Here is a 23,082-nt window from a genome sequence, read left to right as displayed (position 1 = left end):
TCTGTGTAGTGTTTACAGGTAAACACATCTCACCCAATGAACCAGTTCTGTGACCACACTTCTTGGTCTCCATCCCCAGGGAAAAAGGTTCTGCTTTCAGACCAGCTCTGTGGGGGGCACAGGCATATGGCAGAGGTCAGCGTGGAAAACAGCCTGGGTCCCCCTGTGAGCTGGCTCAAGGGTGTGCCCTCCCCCCTTGGTGTCCCGCCTGGACTTCCCCAAGAAGACACCACAATGGGTAGGTCCTTCTGCAGTCACTGATCCCTCAGAAAACCCAGGTTGGTTAGATGCACACTCGACATACATGCCATGGAACCGGCCTCTCATGGTGAGCATTCACCAGAGAGTGGCAGGGTTTACCAGTCAGAACCTTTCTCTGGTAGGAAAGCTAGTGGCCGGCTGGAGCGTTGGTAGAACTGGGCAGCAGCTGCGTCCCAGCCCCAGCCCAGGCTGCTGTGCCTCCTCTTGCTGCCACCACCTTTGCTGACCTGTGGGATCTGTGCTGCCACCCCAGAGGAAATGTGTTGGAAACTGAATCCTAAGTTCATTGTCTGGGTGTTTGCAGACCGCATGCCAGAAAACAGTGAGCTAATGCTGTTTTCTTCTGTTGGGGGTGGATGGTGTGGCCAAGGTCAGGCGAGCAGAGTGACAGGAGGCCCCAGAAATGTCTGTGACTCTGACTGCATCGGGCCGCAGGGACAGGGCTCTACCTTCCTGCTGGCTCTTACTCCCTGGAGGCAGCTAGTGTTGTCTAATGTCCTTCCCACTCTGCTAGCCACCACAGTGCTGAGGGCAAACTCAGTACAGCACCGGTCCATGTGCATACTAACTAGCATGGGCAGAGGTCTAGCTCTTGCTAACGAGGGGAAGCCAGTGGGGGCATCGGGCCACGGGGAAGTGACTCCACGGAGGTACCGGACCACGGCAGGATGACTCAGCTGCCCACTGGTAGATGGACGTCAGTCCCCAAACTTGGCCCTTCCCTTTTCTTCCCGGAACAATAACAAATCCTGCTCTGTGCTCTGTCACCATAGGAACTAGAAAACACTGGGTACACAGAGCCTCCGGACAGGTGGGCTTGGGCACATCTGGATCACAGCCATCTTTCCCTGAGCCATTACCCAGAATCCAAGGCACCTCACCTGCATGGAGTAGTCGAGGAAAGCCAGAGCGTAGCTAAACTCAGAAGGATGGGAGTCACAGTTACTCAGACCCCACCAGGAAGGAAAGGAATGGGATTTCTTACAAGAAACATACTTCAAGAACTGCGTCCAGGGCCCTGAGTGTGTGTGCCCGCAGCCTGTGTGATCCTGTCCTGGACCCTATGGAGGGTGGGCAGGAAGGGGTGGAATGCCATGCTCAGGAAGCGCCAGGGAAGGACACTCATGGAAAAGTCCTGTCAGGGAGCCAGGGAAAGCATCAGGGCAGAGCTCAAGGGCGTTCTGGGAGGGGGTAGGGCTGTGTGTGTGAATCGGAACTCCATTCCCCAACAAGCCTGAGCTCAGTACGGCATGGTGCCTGCTGGCACGCGTGGGGCTATGGGATTACAGGGTGACAGCTAGGGCTGCCCTGGCTATGGCCTCTGCCTGATGCTTTCTGTTGCTAACTCTTCACCCTCAGTCTTTCCTTGACTTAGCTTCATCTCTGGCTGTGACAGGACAACCTGACCAAAAGCAATTTAGGGGAGAAACATTTATCTGGGTTATGATTCCTGGTGATAGTCAGTCATTTCTGGGAAGTCAAGGCAGGAACTCATATGCACAGTGCAGAGCAGTGAACAATGCTTGCCTGCTCCTCACTCTCTTAGCTTGTTATTACTTACAGTGTTTTGCTCTCTGTGTGTCTCTGTGCCCTTTCAAGCATGGTTCCAGGGCTTCTGGAAGAGCAAGCAACGCTCCACCTGCTGAACCATCTCCCAGTGCACTCCTAGATTGTCTCTCTCAGCACAGGGTGCAGCCTAAAAATGGCACCTCTGGCACTCAGGGCAGATTTTCCCACCTCACAAGACAATCCTCACAGACATCCCACGGGCCACCCTGATCTGGAAAATTCCTCATTCACAACTCCCTTCCTCGGTGACTCTAGGTGGGCTGACACTGAAAACCCACCACCTTGGGGCTGGAGAGAAGCCAGTGGCTACCAGTACTTGCAGCTTTTGCAGAGTCCTGGGTTCAGTGGCCAGCATCCACACAGAAGCACACAACCCTCCCTAAGTCCAGGTCCAGAGCATCCAACGTCATCTTCTAAATCCCATAGGCACCAGGCATGAGCACAGTGCATATACATATGTGCAGAAAAACACTCATACACATAAAATATAAGACTAAACATCTCACCATGTATTCTGATACACCTGGGGAGGCAATGACTTGTACATTTTTTTTTTTTTTAAGATAGACTTTCTCTGTGTAGCCCTGGATGTCATGGACTTTGTAGACCAGGCTGGCAGAGATCTGCTTGTGTCTGCCTCAAGAGTGCTTGAGAATAAAGGCGTGCACCACCATGCCCAGCTGGCTTAAGCATCTTTTATCACTATTAATTGGTAAATAACACACTGTGCACATTTATTGTGCAGCGTAGTGTCCTAATACACAACACACTGGAATGTTCTGCAGCAGCTTCACCCCGATGGGCCAGCCTAGTCTAATGAAGCAGGTGCACACCAAGCTCCTCACCGAACACACCCACCAAACGCCTCCTCTTCCCTCACACATCAACCTTATTCCAGACTTAAAGCCATTCCTGTGCCCGGACTGTGGCCAGTGTAGAAGCAACAGCGAGCGGCAGCTCACAGCTCTGCCCATCCTTTCCCCATCCTTTCCCCAGCTGCCTTCCTGGCCCTCTTGCTGTCACACTGTCACCACCTTCTAGAGCTTCCCTCACACCCTGTGCACCCCTCCCTGGCCCCACCCCACAGCCCCCTCTACCTTTCTGTCCCTCGGCATTCATCCCAAGACCTCTGGCTGGTGACAGCCACCTCACACTACCCTGCAGGCACATGTCAGCCTTTACCCCTCCTCTCCTCAGACTGGGATCCTCCCGTGCTGTCTGGTTGCCTTGACAACTTTTCCATGTTCAGTGACAGAAATCAATGCCATGTCACACTTGTGTTGCAATCAGTGAGTTTATCCCACTTCATGTAATGATTCTACACATTTTCCCCACATGCATGTACACATGTGGTGTGTGCACCTGGTTGCATGCGTGTGCATGTGGGGAGGCTGGAGGAGGTTAATGTTGGCCGTCCTCCTCAGCTGGGTCCGCCTTCTATACAAGGAAGCTCTCACTGGAGCTCAGCGCTCATCGCACCAGCCGCTCTAGCTTGCCTGCTTGATGTGGGGACCCCACTTGCATTTCCTGCACTCTGGGGTATTTGTGTGAGCACTGGGAGCCACACTCTGGATCACGTGCTTGCTCGGAGCTCCCTCCCCAGCTCCAGCACACTTGGCTGGTGTTGTTTGATTATTATGTTATTAGTGTATGTGATGCATGATGGGAAGGTCACATGCCAGAGAACAAGGAGCACTGAGAAACACCACAGGTGAGTGGCTGAAGGCCCCATGTGAGGGAGGGAGGGAGGCCAGGGGAGGCTGCAATAGCCCTCCAGACCAGACAAGACTGCATGAAAGCCCACAGGAAAGGGGGTCAGCAGAGAGCCTTAGGCAGAGGATGACATTCAAGTATTGAGCAGTTAACATCATTTCTATTCATGTGATGGTAAAATTCACAGGGAAGGTTGGCACTGGCCCTAGTCCACATTCAAGGAAGAGACTAATAAGAGCAGTCTAGAGCCAAAGAGCCACAACAGGTCAGAACCATGCTAGAGGCCACTCCTTGCCTTGTCACCCCATCACAAGCACAGGTGTTCAGAGGTGGTGAGAAGGAGCCTGTGAACAAGCTGAGCACATAGGGTATATCCCGAGAACATGCCAGGAGTCCTGTGGCTCCTCTGACTCCACCTTAAGGGTCACCAAGTTATGTTCTCTTGAGCCCTCCAGGGAATTCTGTGCACACACAGGTGTGAGAGCCTGCAGAGCATGGCCCCAAGCTGTGGCCTGTGGCTTGGAGAATGGGTTTTTCGCCTGCTCCCCTTCAGGGCCTAAGTGGTGAGGAGGGGGTGTGTGAAGCAGGGGGAGTCACTTCGCTGGTCTCATTCTCTGCTGATCTGGCCCAGCCCTGGCCTTCCACAGGCCTAGGCAATGATTCACCTGAGGGCCACAGCAAGTGTATTTGCTGTCTGGTTGCCTTGACAACTTTTCCAGACTCCATTCCAGCTTCATATTAACCAAAGACAAACAACTTAAAAGCCAAGTAGCAGAAATGATGCAACTTCCAGTTGGGCCCAGGAGGCTGTGAAATACCTGGGCAATCAGCAACAGCAGTGTGATGTCATGCAGAGAAATGCTTGCTCATGGCGAAGGTGATCATGTGACCTGGCTTGAGGCCCCCAGTCACATGAGGGGAGGGGCTTCCCTCTGAGCTGGGATTCCTATCAGAGAGCCAAACTCAAACAGGAACCGTGGCATGCTGATGAAATCCTCCACTCCTCTGATGGGACCTTTTCCCTCCTCAAAGTTTTCAGTTTAGAGCAAAGATTAAGAACAAGTTCTGGGATCAGAAGCAAGCTGCCAGGAGGGAGGGCCTGCCTTTTGCTGTAAGGACTCTCTGAGCCTCGCTGCCCTGTCTTATAACTAGAGACAGCAATCTCTGTCTCATAAAATTGTTGAGCAAATGAAATGGTAGTTTCGAAAGAGACAGTGAGATGCCTGTGTGTTGTAGCGCCTCTTTCTTTGTTCCTGAGATGGGCTAAAAGCTTTTTCCTCTGGGCTCAACCCCGGAGCAGATTACAAGTGGAGAGACACCTGGCACAGTGGCACATGCAGGCCTTTAATCCCAGAGTCTGAGAGGAAGAGGCAGCCTGGTCTCTGAGAGTTCAAGGCCAGCCTGGACTGCATAGTGAATTCTAGAACAGCTAGGGCTATGTGAAGAGACCCTTTCTCAAAAGCCCAAAATGAGGCCAAAACAAATCAAAAAAGAAGTGGTGAGATGCGAGCTCTTCAGAAAGGACAGGAAAAGTTCAGCCTGAGGGTAAGGGAAAAGCCAGAAAAGGAAGATAAAAACACACAACCAAGATGGCGCCCAGGACAGGTAGGTGTGGGGACAGAAGAACAGCTGCAGGAAGGCAGCGATGGCATGGCACACTTGGAAAGACCTCCTCACCAGAATGTAACGTCTAAAAATCTTATTATTAGAGAAAGGATCTTACTGTGTAGACCAGGCTGGCTTGGAACTCTTAGAGATCCTCCTGCCTCTGACTCCACAGTGCTGAAATAAAAGGCTTGTGCCACCACACCTGGCTAACCTTAACACTCTAGAGAGTGAATTTTATAATTTTTAAAAGGACATTTTCAGGTGTCCAGGAAACTTCCTGTGACACCAGCAAATCTGCTGGAGTTTTTGCTTTTCTTTTTAAAAGATATTGTGTGTGTGCATGTGTGTGTGCACACGTGGGCATATGTGAATGTATGTGTTTGTATGTGTGTATATGTGTGCACATATGTGTGAGTATATTTGTGTGCACATGTGTGCATGCATGTGTGTCCATGTGTGAGTATGTGTGTGTGTGTGTGCGAATGAAGGCAGGAGGATAACTTATAAAAGCTGCATATCTCTTTCCCCGTGTGGCCTCCTGGACTGACCCCAGGTCACCAGGCTTGGCAGCAAGCACCTTGAGCAGCCGAGCCATCCCGCTGGCCCTCGGCTGGTTTTCACAGCTGGTTTTCATGTCTCCTCTGCATCTCAAGGAGAGGAGGTACAGGGTTCGGGGGCCCCGCACCTGGTCAGGCAGCACGGACACACAGGTCCTTCGCTTTCACGCTTTATCCGTCTAAGCATCATGTGAGGTCTAGGATGGCTCCAATTTACCTCAAAGCAGAAACGACTGTGTCTAGCTCCGCCAAACCACCCTTCTGTATTAGAATACACATTAGTGATGACACCATTACCTACCACAAACAGTAACTAAGGCCATGGAATTAGTGGGTAGGAAACTATGTTGTTTCCTGTTGGTTTTGTTCTTTTGAAACTCGGTCTGGCTACATGGCCCAGGCTCCATATGGCCTTAAACTTCCTATACAGTCTAGACAGCACCCCAGGCACATGTCACCATGCCAGTTGGTGCTGTGTTAGGATCCAGAGCAGAGACTCTCTGCACTCGGCCAGTCCAGGCAGGATCCCATGTAGACCTGAGAGTCAGTGGGGTGGCATTCCTTGCCTCGGGTCAACGGTGGGATACTGACGTGGCGACGTGACGTTGTCACCCATGAAGCTCATGCTCAGAGCCCCACAGTTAAGTCACGAGGAGGATGTGTGAACCCTCATGAGGTTTTGGTAAGTCTGCAGCCCTGTGCTGCACCACATTCCTGGCTGCCCTCCGCCAGGGCTGCGGTCTGGGCTCAACGGCAAGGAATGCAGATGTCTGACCCCTAGTCCCTCTGCTTGCAGTCCCAGATTCTACCCATGAGGGAGCGGGGGAAGGGCTCGGCCACAGCCGCTGCCAGGCCACAGAGCAGTCTAACCCCTGAGGCCCTCACAGGACACCCAAGAGAGGGCCTACCTTTCTCACTGATGGGGGCCTCGGTAAGGATGTGGTCCCAGCCACAGGACAACTGGAGTTCCCTGGCTGCCTGCCTGGGCACGGACACACCCAGGACTCAGAGGAGCACTGTGCTTCTCACATGAATGCTTTCCAGGAGGGCAGAAGCGGCCAGCTTCTAAGAGAAGGCTCACTTTGCTGCCCCACCCTCTGGCTCCCTGCCTTGGCCTGCATCTGGGGTCTCCAATCAAAAGGCTCCTAACCTCTGAAAATGTCCCCTTCCCTCAATTAATCTCCCCTTCCCAGATTGCCTAGCACTTAATAAGGGGTGTGGCCCGGGAAAGGGGCTCCTATGTGTTGTCCTTGATTTTTTTCTTTTCTCTTTTTAAGATTTATTTACTTTGTATACAGTGTTCTGCCTACATGCCAGAAGAGGGCACCAAATCTCAGTATAGATGGTTATGAGTCACCATGTGGTTCCTGGGAATTGAGCTCAGGACCTCTGGAAGAGTGGCCAGTGCTCTTAACGTCTGAGCCCCGTCCTTGATTTTTTTTTTTTAATCAAACCTACTTTATTTAGGGTTATTAAACACTTCTACCTCCCTTCCAACCCCTCAACACCAGGTAGGAGAGAAAGAAGGTTAGCTTAACGGAGACGGGGTGGAGCTCTCTTGGCTACTTCCCGATGGGTAGGGTCAGAGGATTCTTTTTGGGGCAATACCAGTATCAGTTGTCCAGAAATCCAGAAGTCCAGGTGACCAGCAAATCAGCAAACAGCAAATGCAGCAACAGGATGAGAACCCTCCTCCAAGCATCTGCGCTGTCTTCCTCTGGGCTGTCATATTTACACCCCTCCCTCCCTCAGAGTACTCAGAATCCAACTAATTCCACCTGGCAAAGACCATGTTCCACACTTAACAGTCTGAAACCCACAATTTGGAATTTAACAAAAACATGTTTACATATCATAAACCAAACCATCCACAAAGGTGACCTCTCATTCATAAACACTACCCATTGTCTCAGTGGTGACGGGGTCCATGCCACACCACCCCAACAGGTGAGATCATGACCTCCAACCCTGTGTACTCATTCCTTTCCTTCTTAGAGACTCCCACTGTTTAGTTGAGGGAGCAAGGCACCTGGCTGCATTTCCCACTCACTTGCAGGCAGGATGCAAGCCATGGCCAATGAGGTGAGAGACACTGCTCAGAGCGCTTCCGAGGCAGCTCTTCAAGGTGGCTCAGCTGACCTTTGCCCACTTTCCTTTTCCTTTTCTGGTCTGGACCGAGGCTGTGATGTCTGGAGCCATGGTTACCATGCCATGACCATATGGCAACCTTGAAAACAGAAGACACGCCATATCCTAAGCATGGAAGAAGAGAAAGGCATAAGGAGCCTGGGAAACCGAACTCGTGGTGGAAGGCTGCTACACAGGCCCTGGCCCATCCACTTCAGGAGGCCAAAGAAACCAGCTATTTAATGCAATCATTTGGGTAAATGTCTCCCAAATGTGGTGAAGGCCTGCTCCCTAAAATAGCACCACTGGAAGGCTGTGGGACCTTTAAGAGGTGGGGCCTAAAGAGAAGCAAGTCTTTGTGGAGGACATCAGGGACTTAGCTTCTTTCTCCTCTTCTTTTTTTTCCATTCCAGGCAAGAGTTGAAGGGTCCTGCCACCTGATCCCACCACACTGTGCCCCTGGCCATGGCCCCAAAGCAATGGGCGAACCAGTCATGGACTGAAGCCTCTATAAGTATGGACAGGAATCAGTCACAACAGCTACTGAGTGACAACAGCATAAAAATCACAAAACATTATAAGAGTACAGATAAAATAATTCACATCATTGATACAGGTAAGTGCAGACAGCCTCTACCTGTGGGTCCTACCAACTGCAAAACAAAACTACTTCAAAAGCCCCGTCTATACTGAACAAGGTCTTCCTTTCATCCCCTGAACAAGCTGTTCAACAGCTATTGTTGAAGTGTTTATGTATGGTAGGCATTATACGTGCTCGGAAAAGGCCCTGACTGTAGGACACTTGTGTTATATTCAAATGCCAAACCATTTCATGTAAGAAACTTGGAGTCTCCATGGACTGCGTATTCTCTACCAGTCCTGGAAGCACCCCTGGCTCCCGCAGACACCAGGGATAACTGTGCGAAAACTAATGAGTTCCTGGGAAGGAACCGGTTTTTCCACCTAGGGAAGCGTGGTGGACACAGATCTACCACTTGACAAGCAATGATTATTTTAAGAGGCCCTCTATGGAAACGCGTGGGAGGAGACGTAAGAGACAGAGAGGATGTGTGCATAATGTCATCAGGAGACACTTCACACAGCCAGGGGGAAGGTGGTGGCCTACGGGAAAAAGGCGACAGCACCTGAGCCAGGTGACCAATACTGTAGCAGCAGTCTCCCGTGGGACCTCCTGGACCACTGCCTTGAGTCTGGGCTGCATCAGCATAACCTACGGTGTTCCCGTCACCAGTGGCCAGTGTGAGAAGACATCAGGCAAACCCCAATTCAAGGATATTCTGCAAGCCAGGTGGTGGTTGCACATGCCTTTAGCACCAGCACTTGAGAGACAGAGGCACGTGGATCTCTGAGTTCGTGGTCAGCCTGGTCTATAGAGAGAGTTCAGGACAGCCAGGGATACACAGAGAAATCCCATCTTGAAAAACAAAATAAATGACATTCTCCAATGAACAGCCCAGTAGCACTTTTCAGAAGTATTAAGATCTCAAAAGAATCAGCTGTGGGACAATCTCAGCCCAGGGACCAAGGATACACAGCAGCTGAATGCTCTGTTGATGGCCGATGGGCTCCCTGGCCAGACACAGACAGCAGTGGGGCAATCAGACAGCACATGAATCAAAGTGTACAAAGTACAGTGTAAGCTGGTAGCTAATAATTCCCTGGTATTAATGACTGTTCTCATGTACAAAGTTGGGGAAAGATGATGAAAAGTATTTGAGAATTGTTTATACCATTCATGTAGCATTTGCCTAGGGCTTTCATTGCTGACAGAAAACACTATGACCAAAGCAAGCTGTGGAGGAAAGGGTTTATTCAACTTACATGTCCACATGACTGTTCATCATAGAAGGAAGTCAGAACAGGAACTCAAGCAGGGCAGGAACCTGGAGGCAGGAGCTGAGGCAGAGGCCATGGAGGTTGTTGCTTACTGGCTTGCTTCCCATGGCTTGCTCAGCCATCTTTCTTATAGAACCCAGGACCAGCAGCCCAGGGATGGCTCCACTCCTCCACAATGGCAGGGCCCTCTCCCACCAATAACCAATTAAGAAAATGCCCTACAGCCTTGCCTACAACCAGACTCTATGGGAGCATTTTCTCAATTTAGGCTCCCTCCTCTCAGGCAACTTGAGCTTGTGTTAAGTCGATGTAAAAATAGCCAGCACAGCCTGACACCATTTTAAAAAATACAAAACAAAACCCATCCTGTTTTGACCAACTTCGCTGGCTTCCCAACAGCAATATGTAGAGTCAGCTGCCTGACGGATTACATCCTGCTGTGGGCCTGCAGGTCTGCTTTCCTTGTTTCGCCTCCTCTAATAAATCCATCTGCAGGGCGTCTGGCCCGGTCTCTTTGTCTTCAAAGCTCTCTCAGCCCACTTCACTTCTCACCGTAATCACAGGTTGCTGTTTACTAAGTTGATCTCCCAAACCCCAGAGGTCACCACCAAGACTTCTACCAAGGTTTGTGAGCTTTGTCTTCATCTGTTTTTCTGTTGCTGTAACAGAACACCAGAGTCTGGGTATCTGTAGGAAGAGAGGTTTGTTTAGCTTGCAGTTCTGAGGGCTGGGATGCTCATGGTTGGCTTGCCCTGTCTTCTGAGGTTCTTATTGCTGGGAGGACACTCTATAACAGCGGTTCTCGACCCCCCCAATGCTGCCACCCTTTATACAGTTCCTCATGTTGTGGTGACCCCCCAACCATAAAATCATTTTTGTTACTACTTCATAACTGCAACTTTGCTACTGTTATGATTTGTAATGTAAATACTTGCATTTTCTAGTGGTTTTAACTGGCCTCTGTGAAAGGGTCGTTCAATCCCCAAAGGAGTCACAAACCCACAGACTGAGAACCACTGCTCTGTGGCACTCTAGGTGCCATAAGGCATCACATGGCAAAAGTTAGAAAGCGCTAGTTGGCTTTTTAACAGACTTATTGTGTGGGAAACTCCTGTGGTTTAAGAAAGTGTTCCACAGAGGCGTGTCTGAAAAGCTTGGGCTTCAGCCCATGGTGCTATTAAGAAGGGTATTCCCTTTAAGAGGTGGAGGCTAATGGGGGGTGTCTGGCTACTGTGGGCATGCTCTCTATTAGCACCTCAAAGTCCTTCTCCTGTGTTCTCTGCTTCTCGCTACCAGGAGGTGAGCAGCTCTGCTCCACCACACCCCACCGATGCTCATCCCAGGCCCCTGAAGCTGTGAGCCCTTCCTCCTTGTAGGTGGAAGAATGCTGCAAGCACACGAGCCCATGGTGGCTAATCTATGAATGAGGACCAAGCTCTCACGACCCAGCTCCACAAGGTCCCTCAAAATACTTAACAGCGGAAGCTGTGACACGAGGTTCGAACCATCGCAGGCACCCTTCAGAGTTTATCACCAGCCAGGCTGCTCTGCACCTCCCCTCTGCCAGGGCACTTGTCAAGCCACCGTTTCTAAGGACTGTGGCCCTTGCCCTCCCAAGTGTTTTCCTCCTTTCAGCCTGCCGGTCCCCTTTCCACTCAGCAGCCCGAGGGAACCTCCAGAGGGGAAAGATGTCCTCCTATCACTGTCACGGGCAGTTCCCCTCTGTGCCCTCCCTGAGTCTCATTATCCACACCTGCCCAAGCGGCCCTTCCACTTGCACAGCACCTCTGGCTGATGGAGTAAAGACAAAGAGAGGCCTGAGGCTGAGCTGCTGAGCCTCCAATGACTCTGCAGGGCCATTTCCTGGGAACTCTCTGGCCTAACGCTGTGTGGCAACAGGCTCACGTAGCCACCACCAGAGAAGCTGACCTACTCAACCCTCTTACTTCCTGATTTAATACTAAGTCCAGACAAAGCTTTCCACAGATACATGCACCAAGAACCCACAAGAGCTAAAAATAGCCCCTCCACACACCCTCATCCCTTTTTCTAAAATTATAACCCAGGAGACCAGAAATTCTGTCAGAATAGAAACCTCTGGCCATGGGCAACAAGAGGACCACAGGGCAGATCTTGCCTGAGACACTAGGAGTCCCACACCCACGTGCTCCTGTGGCTGGGCCTGGCCATAGCTCAATGGAACAGCAGTAGAACTTGAGGGCTGCATTTCCTCAGCTCTTCCCTGGCATCCGGTGTGACACAGGATGAGCATAGCCCTGCTCCTGGGAAAGACAACTCAGGCACCTCTGAGCCACTTGCTCCCAGTCAGTCCTTTGCTGAAGAATAGGTTCTGGTGTTCTGGCCCCCTGCAGTGTGTCAGACAAAAACCCCGTCCTCCCGGGAGCCTGCATTCCCTCAGAAAGACAATAAAATAAAAAGTATATAGTATGTTCGATGGGGGCACCACGGACAGAAAGGGCAGGGCCGTAAGGAAGAGCCTAGGAATAAACACACAGGCGACGTTATGCCATGCAAGCTCTCAGGAGACATGTTCCAAGCAGAGAGGAGGCCGCTGTGCAGGCCTGGAGGTGGGGTGTGCTTGGAGTTCTTCAGCCCATTGCAGCTGGCTGCAGGGAGCAGATGCCACTGTGCTGGGGGCCACTGTGAGGATGGGGCACATACTCTCAGAAGCCTGGGAGTTGAGGAGGGGCCTTGGCTGATCTTTGGCTGAGGGGGGATTCTGAATTAGCTCTTAGAGGAACTGGAGGAAGCAGGGAGGCATAAGGATAGCACAACAAAGCAGGCAAGGGCTTGCTAGGGCCCACAGCAGGACCATGGTGGGTGGGTGGGGAGTGTCCACAATCCATTTGTGGGTTGAAGAGATGCAGACATGAGAGAAACAGAAGTCAGCCGTGTCTCCTAAGAACAACAGCCAGTGGGGAGTGGGGAGTGCAGGGTGAGGCCTGGGCTGCAGCAGCCCCTGGAGGTCCTGCTGGGGCAGGGGGAAGGCCCAAGTGGGAAGCCCAGGGCACAGCTGCATTCCAGAGGCAGAAGGGCAGGCTGGAAAGCTGCCCGTGACCAGAAAGCAGAACGTGCACAGATTTGCAGCTCCTGTGCTACTCTGTGGCACTGTAATTTACAGCCTGGAATTAGGACACGGCAGAGTGGCCAAGGAGAATTACAAGAATTCAGAAGGGCAAAGGCTACAAAAGAGAGAGGAATCCTATGATGTTTTTCACATGGAGGGAGAGCTCACACCACAAAAACAGCAGAGATGACCTTTAGAAAGAAGGAGCTTGCGCAAGAGCCTGGAGACGGAATTCCCAGGAGGAAACCGAGCGTGGAGTGGGGGAGATGGCAAGCCATGCTTTCCGGCTGGTTCCTAAAGGGAGAAAGTACACCCACAGCTTGGATGCAGACACGTGGAAGACCCTTCACCAGAGAAAACCCACACCTGTGTGGCTCTCCACATGGCAGCCTCACATTTGGGAGAGGTAGGACAGAGGGCCACTTAGCCAGGCTTGGTGCCCCGAGGTTCTCATGGTGTGTCCTTGGGAGCATGTTGTCATCCTTATTTTATGAATGGAGAGATGGACCAAAAGTCACTTGTTCACATCTACAGCTTTAAGAGCAGGCTGCAGGTTCCAACTTGACGGGATGCCTGGAGAAAGTGGCCTGGAGGAAGCAACCTGAGGAAGTAGCCTGAGGAAGAGGCCTGGAGGAAGTAGCCTGAGGAAGAGGCCTGAGGAAGAGGCCTGGAGGAAGCAGTGCTGTGACCTGGAAATGGAGGCGTGCAGGTAGAGGAGTAGGTTGTAATGGGCTACACTGGAAGGGGTCACAGAGCACCAGGAAGTGGGACCACAGGGAGCAAAGACAAAGCTGGGGTCTGGAGCTTGTGGAAGGGTGGAAGAGCAAAGAGAAACACTCCTCCTGGACCCTGTCTCAGCTCCCCCGTTCTCCCCAAAGCCAACCCAGGCCCCAGTGCAAAATACTTAGGAAACTGACTGAGCAGAACACAGATAGGTCACAGAAATGAACACACAGGGTTTAGACACAGGGTGAAATAAGAGACAGTGATACAGGCTCTGGGTTGCCTCTGGGCCCTGCCAGAGGAGAAGACATGCCTCAACTGTCTCCACATTCCAGGGCCCCAAAGGGAGCTTGTGGTGTTTATCTGCTGCACAGTTCTCACTCCAAAGGGAATATATTCTGAGCCAAATGAGAGCCCGGGAACATGGATTGTTCAACCAGGACATGGTTACATGAACATGTTTTCTTTGTTGGGGGGATGAGACGGACGGAATCTCATGTAGCCCAGGCTATCTCTGAACTCAATATATAGCCAAGGATAACTTTAAGCTCTTCCTGTCCTCAGCTCTCATGTGCTGGTTGTGCAGTCACTGTACACAGATAGTCACAAGTCACTACATTTAACAAACACACCGATGGGGACAACGGCAGGCGGGTTCCAGCAAGGTGGGCCAGGTGGTTGACTCTGTCAAGGTTTCAGTGTCATGGAACAACATTCTTAGCTAATCCAGAGGTTTGTGCTACAGCAGCCAGACACAGGTGGCTGACAAATGACCATTCAGGGAATCAAAGAGCCCCAAATGACTTTGACGTTGGAGCCACAGCATCTCAACTCTCTAAAACCACCATATTCTAGCCAGTAAGTGTGTCTGCAGACTCTTCACGGAGGCAGCTTTTCTCAGGAACTGCAGCTCACAGCTGGGAGGAGTGCTTTGGGAACGCCATGCAGAAGTGTGTTTTCGTAGCAGCAACTTCCCATTTACTAGGCCTGTTTCCCTTCCTTCCAAGTCTTTATCCCCGGCCCCTGCCTCCAGCTCCACTGCCTTCCAGACTGTGGAATTTGGGGAGAGGGAGTGGCCACGTCCAGGGCTGCCCCTCCCCCAGCTCCTGTGAGGCTCTTGTGTCTTCTTGGTCTGCTGTGTCATTTCCCAGGGTGGGTGACTGGATCACCCTATATGAAGGGCAGTCCACTAGGGTCCCAGTGGCAGGGTTTCTGTCTGTTGACTGTCCTAGACAGCAAACGAGACGAATCAGGTTAAGCCGGGGGCCTTCCTCCTAGAGAAAAGCTATTTGAGAACGAATACAGCCAAGGACTGTAATGTGTTTTATTCCATTTGAATGTCTAAAATTGAGATTTTTCCAGTCCCGAAGGACCATTTGGAAGGGCCAGCAAAGACGGCTGACACTGAGTAGGTTCCAGCACCACAAAGACTCCCCTCCCACAATACACACACACACACACACACACACACACACACACACGCATTATATATGCACATATATACATATATATACATTATACACAGGCATATAGACAAACACATGTACATGCACATACATATATACATATATACATAAATACACATATACAACATCCACATATACTTGCACACACATACACGCGCGCACACACACACACACACACATTACAGATCAATAGCTCCGCTAAGTTCTCCCTCTAAAAGCTTTAGTTCAGTTAACCCTCCTGACAACCCTATGAGATAGTGTTCCCATTTTACAGAGAAGAAACTGAGACTCAGTGAACGACTTGCCCAAGATCTCACTGGAACATACTTGTCCCGTCTTCACGCCTGTGGCCTGCCAGGGGCTGTTGCTTTCAGTCTGCATTAGTCCTCTCCAGGCTCTGCTTCCCTTCCTGCCCCATCGCCCTAACAACCGCCCTAACAACGTGGCCAGTGCTGTGGCTGGTCCCTGTGTGTCTCTTGTCGTGACACTAGCAATGAGAAAGAACTCTTCAGGAGCGTGAGCCATGGCTGGGGTCAGCGGTGACCCAGAGCCCATCCGAGATGCTCTTTCGAGATGAGACTTTGAACAAGTCCTGAGTTTTGAGGAGCCTGAGTTTCCTTTCTGCAAAATGGAGCAGGTCGCCAGGGTCCAGAGAAATGCAGGGCAAAATCCTTGATGTCAGTGATGGTGGGTGCACAGGGCACTGATCTCAGAAACCGCAGCAAACCGCAGCAAACCGCAGCAAACTGCAGCACATGAGGAAGGGAGACAGGGCAAGCACAGAAGGGAAGGAGGGAGGGAAGGAGGGCAGAGTTCTGCTGTGGCTCCCACAGTGTCTGTAAGGATTAAGTTGGATTCTGGTTGTACAAACATCTCAAGCATCTGGTGGAGCCTTCATCCCTGTCTGTCATGACTTGCCCTTGTCTGTCTTATGGTCACTAGCTGGGGTCAGAACTTCGCCCTTAGGCCTGGAGTGGACATGCTTGTTCTTTTCTTCACGCTTGTTGCCTGCCAGGGGCTCTTGTTGGCCTCAGTGTGAGTGTTTGTCCTCTCCAGACCCTGCTACCCTTCCTGCCCATTGCCCTAGCCATGGCTCCTCTTTGGGTTGTCAGTGGTGGGTGAAAGGTGGAGATTGTCGGCAAGGTATGGGTGACTTTGAAGACCTCCAGAAATAAAAAGCAGCTTTTCTTTAGAATTTCCACATTTCAGCCACAGGTGTGCCCTTGGGTGCCCTGCTGGGCCTCCTTGTCATGGTTGGGCCCAGTCAGGGGAGGGCGCTGAGTGTGTGGAGGGGACTGGGCTCTACTGGGTGTCCATCCTGCTCTCTGAAAGCGGTTACATTGCTCTTTCTGCTATCGTTATGTAGCAGCTGCACCTCCACAGCCGATGCCTGGGTTCCAACTCTTGGGGTCTCCTCATCAGGATTAGGAACTGACCGACTGACTCTCACAAGTTCACTCTGAGGGCTGATTAACAGCATTGCAGGAGCACCCTCTCCTTCTATTCACAGAACTTTATACGGTTATAGGCAGATGGATATGTGTACCCTTGTGAGACAGGGACTCACATACCCAGGCTCTGGTTGCCAGCTGCCCCAAGTGTCTTCCTAAGACTTCTAGGGGCCAGAGGAACAAATCTCTCAGCTGAAGGTAACTTATTTTAGGACCCTGGGAGTTTCCTTCCTTTCATAGATTCTGTGCCTTTTGGTCATTGTATTATGCTGCTTCTGCTGCTGCTGATAATGATGATAATAAAGATGACGATGATGATGACAAATATGATGATGATAAAGATGATGATGAGAAGGAGGAGGAGGAAGAGGAAGAGACAGGGTCTCTCTACGCAGCCCTAGCTGTCCTAGAACTCACTAAGTAGACCAGTCTGGTCTCGAACTCACAGAGATGTGCCTTACTCTGCCTCCCTACACCAGGATTAAAGGTGTGCACCACCACACTGCTACATTCTGTTCTTAACCAAAACTGCAGAGGGAACAAACATGTGGTCACGGTGGACAACTAGAAACACAGAAAAGATAAAGTTCAGTTCAGCCTAAGTCCCACGCCATGAACTGTGGCTCTAGCATCTCAGAGGACAGCCCTCAGACTCCCCGTTCAGTACACTTGGTGAAGACCTACGCACACACACTTAAATCAGCTCAGCACTGCACCTCCAGCCCCACAGAAGGCTGCTCAATGGGGCCCAGAATCCTCGGGGGCTGCTCAGAGCCCAGGCCTGTAGGAGGTCAGGACAGGACCTCTCTGCCTGCCTCTAGCTCTCAGCTTTGCCTAAAGCAGGACTCTGCACGCAATGCCCATGCTTGGATAGCTTGTTGTGTGGGTTCATTGTGTTGGAAGGAAAACCTGCAGGCATGATGGGGAATTAATCAGGCCTTTGTGTGAAAAGCTACTCCGCCACGACCCAGCTTCTGGTAACCACTCTGAAAGCCAAGTAAGAACAAGATATGGAAGGAGGGGCGGGAGCCAACAGAACATCGCCAGCTTTACAACACTGGAACTTACTGACACACAGCATGGCATTTAAGTAGGCTATTCGCAACCCCCTCTTTCCCCTCTTTAATCAGGCTTCCTTGATTCCTTCCAAACTCAAGACGGGAAGACGTTTTAACTTCCCCGGAATTTCCAACAAATCTTAAGAGTTGAAATGCCTATGATTTGCTGGGTTCATATTCTGTGCCAGGCCCTGTAAGAAATTATATTTAATCCGCATCTCGCTTGTGTGGGACAGATAAAACTGCTGCTCAGCCAGCTGGGTGACTTACTCGGTCTGTCACTGAGGCGAAGTGGAACCAGTCATCTAGAAACCACGCACTCTCAGCATAACTGTTATTTCAGGTGTACACGTCCGTGTGTGTTCTTTTAGTCTTGACACAGGTCTCTAGTAGCTCATGCTGGCCTTAACTCACTATGCAGTCCAGGATGGTATTGTACTTCTGATTTTCCTGCCTCCTCTCGAGGGCTGGGATTGCAGGTGTGCACCACCATACCAGGTCTACGTGGTGCGAGAGGTCAATCAAACCCAGGGCTTCCTATCATTTCCCCTCTCAGAAGCACGTATCATAATTTCCTCAGCTGTAGTCAGTGGCTGCGCCCTGACCGTCAAAAGTCTTTCTTGCCCAGTGGCTGGCATGCTTACTCTCTTCATCTTTTCAGCTTGCTGGCTTTGTAGTTTATTAGTGGGCACAGTGGGATTTGGGAAGACCTATGGGTTTTGAAGAATAGAATCACGGCTGAATTGTCATTTCCCTTGATGGCGTGGTTGCCAGGGCTCCTCTGTGGCATCACCTAGTGTCCCCTGCATGCCGTGCAGAGCTGAAAGCTAGGCTACAACACAGGGGTCTTCTTGGCATGTGGTGCTTGGTGCTGGCTGGGATGTTCTGGTTCTTCTGAGCGCCCCCATCTTCCATCAGTGTTGACAGCTTATGTAAGGGGTGCTTTCAGGGTAACATGACAAAAGTTAAACGCAACATCACTTCCAACAAATTCTACTGCTCAAAGCAAGACATTTCCGACTAAGACTGTTGACAGGAGGTCTGGCCGTCATATTGTAACAGGACATGTGCAGTGTGGAAGATTTATTGCAGCTTTTCCACAGGAAACCCAGGAGATATGAGAGCCCAGCTCCAGGAAAATCAGGAAGTTTGACATCTCCTGCACTCTTAATCTACTCCACTAGAGCCTGTGTCCTGAACATTAACATATTTTTAGACTTTTAATAACTAGGGCTGAAGAGATGGCTCAGTGATTAAGAGCACTGGCTGCTCTTGCAGAGGACCCAGGTTCAGCTCCCAAACTGTCCATAACTCCAGTTCCAGGGCATCCACTGCCCTCTTTAACCTCTTCAGGCACCAGACATGCATATGGCACGCATGCACACACACACACACACACACAAATATCCATATACATAAAAAAATAAGTGAATGTTTGACTTGCTAACCAAACCCTCCGGTCCTAGGCAATGGTCACTGTATGCTGCAAGGCTGTTGGGGACAAGGTAGAGCATACTGAGTCTTGTCAAAGAGTTTGGAACTGCAGAAACCAGGGTTAGTAACTCTATACCACGAGTGAACACTCTCTCAGCCTCAATTTCCTTAGTTATAAAATATGGCTTTGTGACCAAAAAATGAATTTAATATCAAACTCAACAGGATGCCTTGGCCCAGTGAATGACCAGTAAATAATATACCATCAGGAGGCTTTTGCTTACTTCCTGAAGCCAAGACAAAGATTGTGACTATTTCCTTTTGGGCCTGCTGTGAAAGTAAAGTAAAGGTGCCTGGCAGCGCTCAGCCATGTCCGGTGTGAGCCTGCGGCGGGTCACGTCGCCGTGCTGGAGTGAGGCTGGACCGGGGCCAAGTGTGTGCCCCTCCGGTGCCGTGCCCAGGCTTCGGGGGTGAGGCACCCGCATCACCTAAGGGAAGCAGGCAGCAGTGAGGACAGCCATGAGTTCCCTTTCGACCCTCGCCTACCCTCTCCCTCACTCTGCTGGCCAGCTCTCAGCTGTACACGTCCATACAGTTCGGGTGCTGGATCTGATCACTCCATGAGAGCGCATGGACCATGAGGCAGGTGTGCATGCACTTAAAATATATTCACTGCTTTAAGTATGCGTGTGTGTGTGTGTGTGTGTGTGTGTGTAGGCTTGTGTATGTAAATGCAGGTGCCTATGAAGGCCTGAGGCATCAGATCTCCCTGATCTGGAATTACAAGTGGCTGTGAGTAGTCTATGGGTGCTAGGAATCAAACTTGGGTCCCTGGAATAGCAGTGTGGTGGCTTAGATGAGAAACGCCCTCTGCAGCCTCACGTTTGAACACTCGGTCTAGGGGCATAGGTGCTCTCTGGGGAGGTTCTGGAACCTTTAAGAGGCTGAGTCTTGCTGGAGGACGTGCGTCACTGAGGGTGAGCTCTGACAGCTTGCTTTGACATTTGATAAGCCTGGCCCCTCCTCCTGAGTGTGTGGTCAGCCAGCTTCCTGCTCCTGCTGCCATGTTTTCTCTGACTATGGCCACACCTTCAAAGTCATGATAGTCCTGTCTCAGTAGAACACATGCCAAAAACAACCTCGCTTCCCCAAGTCCTTGTGTTCTTCTGTCAAGATATTTTATCGAAGCAACAGAAAAGACGAGCAGAGCTTGCTCTTCACAAGGCGGCTCTCTCTCCAGCCGCATCACGCTCTTGTCCAATTCACAACTTTCATCAAGTTTTCAGAGGCCTTCCCTTCCAAACTTCCAGTTAAGCAGCCCAGCTCTCGGGCCCCTCCTGTCCAGTGCGCATGCTGCTAACGTGGCTCTAACATTATGAGGGAATCCTGGTTAGAGCAGGGAGGCACTGAGAGAGATGAGGTGGTGTCCCGTGTGGCAGGGGTGGGCACCACAGGAGATGCAACTCCGTTCCACTCCACGGTACCCGCTTAGCGCTTCTTTGGGCGCGCAGCGGAGTGCGCCAGTCTTCGCCTGGTCCATCTCATGTCTGCTTCCTCACACTCCTCACATCGCCCCAGACCACACCTGGAGAGCTCAGGCTTGCTTGGAGAGTTGCAGGTATTTCTGGCTGTCTGCCATATGGCTGTCTGCCCCCTGGAAGGTGCTTCCCACAAGGCTCTTCTCAGTAGCCACATCTGTAACTAATCCTTCAGGCTTCTCACAGAAACAGTGTTGTATGATTGTCAAGAGAAAAGAACAACCCCACAATAGCCGTAGCACCTAGATCTCTCTCTCTCTCTCTAGGTTTTTTGTTTTTTGTCTTAGTCAGAACAAGAAATTTCCTGCAGGCTCTGAAATATCTGTTCCTTGGTCCATCACGGGAGGGTAAGCTCAAGCCTCCTGGAATACAAGGTGGCAAACAGAGAGGTAATTCTAGACCTCCCCCGCCCCCCCTTCCCCGCCCAGTGACACCAGTGACAGTTAAGCAAACTCACTTTCTCTCTTGTTGGGCACAGTTTTCCCTCCTTCCCCACTTATGCTTGTCTGGCCTCAAGTGGGGAGGGAGGGAGTCTGACCCAGGATGGACAGGGGCTCATCAGCCTGAAGGCTGTCCCTCATGCTTCTCCCACAGGGCTCTGATGACATTCCAGTGAAGCAGCATGGATTTCTTCCTCATAGCCATTTACCAATGAACTGTCCCAACAGTTCAGCTGAAGCTCAGAGGTGTCCCCAATTCCTAAAGTGTCCCCTGCTGAGTTCTGGAGAATGGGAGGGCCACAGCTGTTTGGAGTTGGCAACTCATCAGTACTTTAGAGACAAGAGTGTGGAATCACTGACAAGAAAGAGGGTTTCTTCCTCGAGCCCTAATGAACAGATCCTGGCTCTTCAGCCCTCTTTGGCAGCACTGAGGGTGGGGGTTGGAGGGATGGGAGCAGAGGGCTTGTTGGTAGGTATTTAGGGTTCAAATCCTGTGGCTTCGGGCAACCTCAGGCAGATTTCTTAATTCCTTTAGGCTCCCTCTCCCCCATCTGTGGAACAAGGATAAACCTGTAATTTGGGAGCTGTGAGGCTTTGAGCAGAGGGCCAGCAGGCAGCAAGTGCCCCTGAACACAGCTGTGCCCTCTCGGCTCCAGCCAGTGCTGCTGGCCTTCTTGGCTCACCACCTGCTTCCTCTCCTTTGTGACCAGCCCCCTGCTGTTTCTTTTCAAAGGTGGCCACCAGCTGATTCTCAGCCAGCTCCTGAGCCAGGCACTCCTGTCCCTACTTGACAATGCAGCAGCTGGGGCAAACCTGGTGATTTCCCCAAGGCTCAGGCCATGGCTACCAGGCTTTGAGCTTGGGCCAGATTCTAAATCCAGTTTCTAACAGCTCTCATGGTAAGTCTCCGGTCCTGGATCAGCTGCCATCAACGGAGACCTGGATGTGGTCAAGTATTCCTGTCACCGACCTCTTCCAAGCAGTTTACTCCCTGGCCTCCGGGCAGTGTCAGAGGGAAAGGCTTCTTTTAGAGGATGCAGGAAGTGCAGTTGCTGACTGCCCTTGCTGTGTGATAGGCTCCTTGCAGGTCCTGAAGCTTTGAATGTGTGAACCTCTGCACTGACCTGCCCCAGCCCACCCATGCCCAGGGCCCTTGCTTTCCTGAGTCGCCTTCAGCCACAACAGGGCCCACCCTTCAACAGCATCTCATTGGCTGACTGACCCACCAACAGCCAGGTCAGTGAGCATAGCTGGCGTGTGCTGGGCTGCTGAAGCCTGAGGGAAACCAGACCCTTGCCTGTGGAGAAGAGGGGTGGCACAGGTTTGAACCCGTGGAGGGCTGTTGTCAACAAGGAAGGTCAACAATAGTGCCTCATGGGACTACTATAGATGAAGGAGCTAGAAATTGGGGGTGCTCAGCTTGGCTCCCCCAAATCTCCTCATATCTAAAGGCACCAACTCTGGGAGGATGTAGCATCTCTCATACATCTAAACAACTACTTAGACGGTCCTCTTCAGGCAATGCTCCTGCTCCTCCCTGCATACCCTCCCAACAGGAAAAGCCTGGCCTCACAGGAGGGATGTGAAGGAAGATGATTAAAAGGATGGAAACGAGGCTGATATGGGAACAAGGGCTGAGGCAAATGAAGCGTTGAGCCAAAGGAGAAAGGAATGAGGAGCAGGCCAGTCAACCATCTCTCTGTGCACTGTAAAGCCATGCCCCCATTCTTCCTCTGAGCCCGGTCTCTCTCCTCCCTCCATCTCTAGCTCCTCCACTTTTTTACTCTACTCACTTTCCACTTCATTTTAGCATGATTCCACATACTGTAGGCCACACACTGCCAGGCCCTAGAGACAACGGGGTCGAATGGGAGAAAAGGTCTGAACCCAGTGGCCTGTACTCCAGAACCATGGAGCTGTGTGTGGGTCCTGTGTGACCATCAGAGGCAGGAAGGCTGAGGCACTGACCTACCCATCCTGATCAACGAGCGTGAATCGGAAAACCAGGGGAACACAGTCCAAAAAGGAACACAAACTCAGCACAGGCCCAGGATGTAAAATGCAATGTGGTTAGGCAATGATGGACAGGTAAGTAATGATGATGGACAGGTGGGCAATGAAGGACAGGTGGACAATGATGATGGACAGGTGGGCAATGAAGGACAGGTGGGCAAGGATGGACAGGGTGTGAT

General features: G+C 51.3%; 1 long non-coding RNA gene across 5 annotated transcripts in view; it reads right to left on the bottom strand.

Moving 5' to 3' along the window:
• Positions 1 to 7,162: 7,162 nt before the first annotated feature.
• Positions 7,163 to 23,082, bottom strand: part of LOC132646430 (uncharacterized) — a 36,494-nt gene continuing 20,574 nt past the window's right edge. For 2 of the 5 annotated variants that reach the window (XR_009584693.1, XR_009584694.1), the window contains exon 3: positions 13,119 to 14,731. This is a non-coding gene — a long non-coding RNA (uncharacterized LOC132646430). Of the gene's footprint in view, positions 10,380 to 13,118; positions 14,732 to 17,748; positions 20,813 to 23,082 lie in introns of those variants that run through there. The other 3 variants (XR_009584696.1, XR_009584695.1, XR_009584697.1) reach the window with 3 other exon arrangements.

The sequence above is a fragment of the Meriones unguiculatus genome, chromosome 11 (assembly GCF_030254825.1).
Source record: "Meriones unguiculatus strain TT.TT164.6M chromosome 11, Bangor_MerUng_6.1, whole genome shotgun sequence".
In the NCBI taxonomy this organism is placed as follows: Eukaryota; Metazoa; Chordata; class Mammalia; order Rodentia; family Muridae; genus Meriones; species Meriones unguiculatus.
This window is presented reverse-complemented; position numbering and strand designations above follow the sequence as displayed.